Consider the following 6,000-nt stretch of genomic DNA (forward strand, 5'->3'; position numbering starts at 1 on the left):
AGAGTTTCAATGAGAAAATGAAATGGGAAACTGTAGGTGAACTTGCTTTATAGATTGTAATAGGAAATGCACTTATTATTATCTGTATTTTAGTAGTAATATATTACACATATAACTTAAAAAACACAAATAAAATTGCTTGTTTTATTTTTTAACATATTTGTTTTTGTAACCTCCCTTTGATGGTTAATATTTCATCTTGTATGTCTCCCTGTATCACAAATGTTCTCTTAAAAATTGTGCAGTGGGGAGGGAGGGGAAGGTGGGGAGGAATAACATGGGGAGAAATGCCAGATATAGTATGCATCTAGAGTTAAATAAATAAATTTTTTTTAAAAATGTGCGCATGTACTGCATTAACATCCGTTATGTGGATACATAATAATCCAAACATCCGCCTTCTGTAGGACAAATTCTAGTATATTCTTATGAATAATAACACTATAAAAAATGTTTCTAGGCCGGGCACAGTGGCTCACGCCTATAATCCCAGCACTTTGGGAGGCCGAGGCAGGCAGATCACCAAGTCAGGAGTTCAAAACCAGCCTGACCAACATGGTGAAACCTCATCTTTACTAAAAATACAAAAATTAGCCAGGTGTGATGGTATGCACCTGTAATTCCAGCTACCCAGGAGGCTGAGGCAGGAGAATCCCTTGAACCTGGGAGGCAGAGGTTGCAGTGAGCTGAGATTGCACCATTGCACTCTGGCCTGGGTGAAAGAGTGAGACTCCGTCTCTCAAAAAAAAAGTTTCTAGGCATAATTGCTTAAAAGACACATTTATAAACACACTCTTATCTAATTTTTACAACAACTTACCAAGGTAGATACTGTTATTTTCATTTAGTAAAAGTGTCACTGAGGCTTAGAGAAGTTGAAGGTCACATGGTCCTCTAACTTGTTGTCTGACATAGTTGCTCTCCCTGTCCTGAAGAAGTCTCCTTGGCTCTGCCCTGATTGCCAATGCATGACTTCAGTTCAGCCTGCTCCTCAGCTTGGCAAGACCATTTCATCGGTCACCAGGCCTCAGAGTGTGTATTTCATAGACTCAACGATGCCACAGAAGGTAAGACACATTATTATATGATGTTACACAAAGAAGAAAAGAGACTGCTGTCCATTAAACTATGACATAATGCTCTGTTCTCACACAGAAACTATAGGCAGTGCTTATTAAAAAGACTCTTCTAGATCTATTTAGATGTAAAAGTAGGAACAGTATGAAGAGTAACCAAAATTAAGTTCAGGCATGCAATGACAATCCAGTCGCATCTTACTGATACATGACAGTAAGATGAGATTGGATTTTGGGATATGTCAAATTGTAAGATCCACTCCAATTCCAATGATGTTATCATGTAAACTTACATGCATCCTAGAATCAATGAAATGTGGTATCGACAAACTGAAACTGACTCCTTGATATAATCTGAAGGCCTGAAAGATCATTGAAAGGGGAAATCTATTGCACAATATTTTATTTATTGAGCTGTCTATGAATCACCTGCAGCCACTTCCCACAGAGGGGTTCTTAGCCATATTTATTCAACTTTTATACTCAATAAATGAAAAAAGACAAATTAGAAAGACAAATCCTTCAAAGAGACGCTGTAGTTACAAGCCTAAACTGTTTCATATTTATACACGAAAGAGCTTGTGATCACTTGGTCACAGTATTTCGCCCAGTCACATACATAGAGAATAACTGTCATTGGATTTTCTGGTTGAAATATCACTCTTGACAGTCTCTAAGCCTAATCTAGTTGAAGAAAGTTGAGTCACCAAAAATCAGCATGAGCTCTTCCTTCCTAGCAAAGACTTGCCAAAATAAAACAAGGTGCGCTTAAGTGTTATTCCTCTTAAAGAAATACCTATGTCTTTTTGTCTTCAAATTCAGGTTCATCCTACCTAATCTTTTGTTGGAATATAATAATTGTTCAATTTTTAAAAAAGAACTTTTGATTCTTATCCTGTTTGAAATTGAAACCATTGAATTATAGGATAATTGGCATCCAGCCTCATTTCGCTTTCCTTTATGAGACACTCAGCATCCTGTCTCAGGCTTATCCCCTCCACTTTGATCCTTTTGATAGACAAAACTGAGAAGGTTCAATGGACCTAAGTGTCTCCTTTCAAGTCAAGTCTGTATAACACAAGGGGAAGGAGTCATCGTACTGTATTCCAAGTTCGAAAGCATTTCTGCCATTGCCATTTTAAGATTAAAAATATAAATTAGTCTTATCTGTACTTTAGCAAAGTAAATGTATTTCTTACTTTTAGAAGACAGTTTTTAAGTTAAAAAAAAGATTATTTCCAATTACTTTTTTATACACAGCTCAGATCTGCAGAATGAAGGCAGATTAAGTTACTGGGTGGGGGCAGGGGCTCCTAGAGTGTGTTGCGCATCTCACTTTGCAATCAAAGGTAGAAAAGTGAGCCACTGCAGGAGAGCATCTCCTTTGCTTACAGGCTTGCAATATTCTAAAGCATGCATGATTGAAATCTGCTGAGGAGTGCGTAGTGGATCCGGCAGGGAAATGATGGCACATACAAACTGAGTTTAAGGAAGAGGCTATTTACAGTGGTTGGAAGAGTTCAGGAAACCAGCAGAAAATGGTAAGTGAGGGAGCCTGTTTTTGAATCCTGAACCAGAGAGGGGAAGAGTTGGGGGCAGTTACTGGAGTACTGAATGGTGGCTATAGGGGAGGACTGCCCAACAAGAGCTCTGCCCCCTTACCATGGATTGGCTGATCCTACTGTGTATCAGCCAAGACTTACATACTATTCCACTTGGGGCAAAATAGATTATTCCTAATAATCTTCAAGAAATCAAGGAAATACTAAGGCGTAGGACTCACCTTAGTTAGGGGGCAATTACCCAGCATCAAGAACATTGAATCACAAGGTGAAAGAGTGATTCTTTTTATACTTATCTCAAGAGTGAATTCTATCAGAAAGACTTGATTTGGAATTAGGACATCTTAATTCCTCTTTAAACACTTGCTACATTTCCATTTTAATAAAGAAAAGCAATCATTGGGCACAGACTTCAAGTTCAGGCAACGATTTATAGATATAATTTGATGATTTATTTCTCTTGAATTTATATTTTGTGTTACCTCCTGTTTCATAATGAATGATAATGGCTGTCAATTTATTTTAATGCCATTGAAAATTTCTTCTTAGTACATTTTTAAGCTTAAAAAGTAATCAACTTAAAGAAAATCTATGTGAACAATGGTATGCTTTTTTTCAAGATTTTGTAAAAATAATGAAGATGTTAAGTGAAACAATATAGTTGGGGGAACACTAGTTTATTCCAAAGAATTTTTAATCTATAATCATGTAATTTACATCTACATACATTATATGTAATCAATGCATGTGTGGGTCTGTGCATGTGTGTATGTGTATTTCTAATGTGTATTTCCTATATAATAATATAGGAAGGAATTATATGTATATACATCAGGAAATATTAGAGGCAATGATAGAATGCTATATATAATTCCTTCCCCTGGAGTGTCGCCAAAAACCTGGGGATATCATGGAACATCTCTCCCATAATTATGTTACATTATATAACAAAAGGGACTTTGAAGATAGAATTAAGGTTTGTATCAGTTGACTTTGAGTCAATCAAAAGGGAGATTGTCTTGGATGGGCTGAGCCTAGTCAGGTGAACTCATGGAAGAGACAAGCAGCAGATGCTTTTGTATGGCCTAGCAGGAGCGAAAAGCCATGTTGCAAGGGGAAGAGGTCACATAGCACACACCTAAGTGCAGCACCTAGGAGCTGAGAATAAGCTACAGACAACAGCTAGCAAGAAAACAGACAGCTCATTCAGCCACAAGGAAATAAATTTTGCCAAAAACGAATCAGCTTGGAAGAGGACCCTGAGTTTCAGATAACAGAGAAGGCCCCACTGACACTTTCATTTCAGCCTGATGAGACCCTGACCAGAGGCCCTAGCTAACCCATATCCAGACTTCTAATCCATGGAAACTGTGAGGTAATAAATGTATATTGTTTTAAGCTGCTAGACTTACTATAATTTGCTACATAGTAGCGGAAGAAATACACACACACACACACACACACACACACACACACACACACACACACGTTCAATCCTTTACACTGTAAGATAATACAGGAGAATTAACTGAAGGAAAGGGTTATGGTATTCTTCAGATTATGGAAGATATAAAAGGTAGTGAAGAAACTATACTGTATACACTAGAGAGCTAGCACTGCATAACTATTTAACTACCTACAGAAACCATTCATCATTCACATGCCAAGTAGAAATTACTAAACTTTCAAAGAACTATCAGGAGTCTTCCAGCTTAGAACTTTTTATACTTCACTGTGTATACAAATCAATAGAATATTTTATGAAAACACAGACTAACTCAGCAGGTGTAGTTTGGTATCTAAGATTCTGCATTTCCATGAAACTCTCAGATGATGCCAATACTGCTACTGTGAGTAGGATTTGTCCAAATTCTTCCCCTTTTTCTAACAGGGCTTTAACTAAGCCACAGCAAAAGGTTTTCTAATAGGCTTGGAAAAATTATCAAGGTGATACTGTCTCTATTTCATCGTCCAACTTTGCAGGATCTCACCTTTTATTTATGATCTCCTCAAAAAGTTGAAAGGCATTGGCATTTGGCTATCTCAGAATTTAGTTAACCAAGACTGAATTTCACAGGCAATTCCTCTTACACAGGGCGGGTCACCATGTGACCGGAAGTTTTGTTGAAATGTAAGCCCAAGATTTGCAGCCTAGTCTAACCTCTATCAAAACTTCTGAGACTGTGAAATTAGGCTGGAAGTCTCCACATTCATTATAAGATTTCTGGTATTTCCTGTTTCCAGTTAGGCTGGCAATATCACAAGCACAACCTCTCTCGTGGTTTTTTGTACTTCCGCTTGCCATCCTCGCTAGAATCAAGAAGGGCAGAGCAACATGCAAAAGACGCAAAGTTCAAAACAAATGTTACAGAAGATTTCACCTATGTTACCTCCAAAGAGGTTCACTGTAGTGGTGGAAGACATTTAGGTATTTCTTCAATTACATCAAATTATGTGTCTGGTTTACCTTCCCCTCCCTATTCACCTTCCAATATATTTGATTTCACAATATTGAATTGTTTCTAAATCCAGAGAACTAGAATTTGGAATTCTAGAGATTAGCTACCTGGTTCACTTGGGGTTAACCAATCACTATTGCATGGAAAGGCACTCATGGATTTGACTGGATTTTGGCATAAACTGATATTATCCCCAAAAGGAATGGATAGTCTTATTGATTACTGAGAAAGACTTCTGGCCCATGCTGACTGAGGAGAAGCAGAAAAAAGCTAGAAAAGAGGAGATCTGGGCAAAGTCACAAAAGAAGGAAATTGTGGTTACGAAGAGTTTGAAGATTTAGACTACAGAGATAATTGACTTCTCAGGCGGCCAGAAAAAAACCTTTGAATCTGGGAGTGGAAATTTATCCAGACCAAAAGAGGGAAAAAAGGAAAAGTTATCTTCAGAGAAGAAAAAGACACACTACATCCCAAAGATTACCAAATCAAATATTTCATTGTCAAGGCCTAAATTACCCACATTGTCAATGTCAGGGAAGTTTATCACAACACTTAGAAAAACTGGCCTTATTGAATGTGTGGATTTTGTGGCAATGAGAGAGCCAAGAGGTGAAAAGGAACTCATTTTGGAATTTGTTGATAGACACAGGATGGCCTTCTCTTGCCACTGGCTAACTGTGGATGGCAGCAGCCAGGGAATTAGATACCAGGGTCCTCCACCAGATTCACCTCTCCCAAGCACATCTTCCAGATTTGGGATGAAAGTTTGGGTAGCCTCATGCCAAGATAGGGCTATTCCTTCACACTTGTTTCTGAAATATCTCTTTTAGTACTAAAGCACTACACACCATTTCCACTATCAAGGTCTAGTTTCTATTCATGGCTCAAGGCAGCAGACCCCAA

Source organism: Cebus imitator, unplaced genomic scaffold, assembly GCF_001604975.1.
Source record: "Cebus imitator isolate Cc_AM_T3 unplaced genomic scaffold, Cebus_imitator-1.0 Scaffold31, whole genome shotgun sequence".
NCBI classification, from domain to species: domain Eukaryota; kingdom Metazoa; phylum Chordata; class Mammalia; order Primates; family Cebidae; genus Cebus; species Cebus imitator.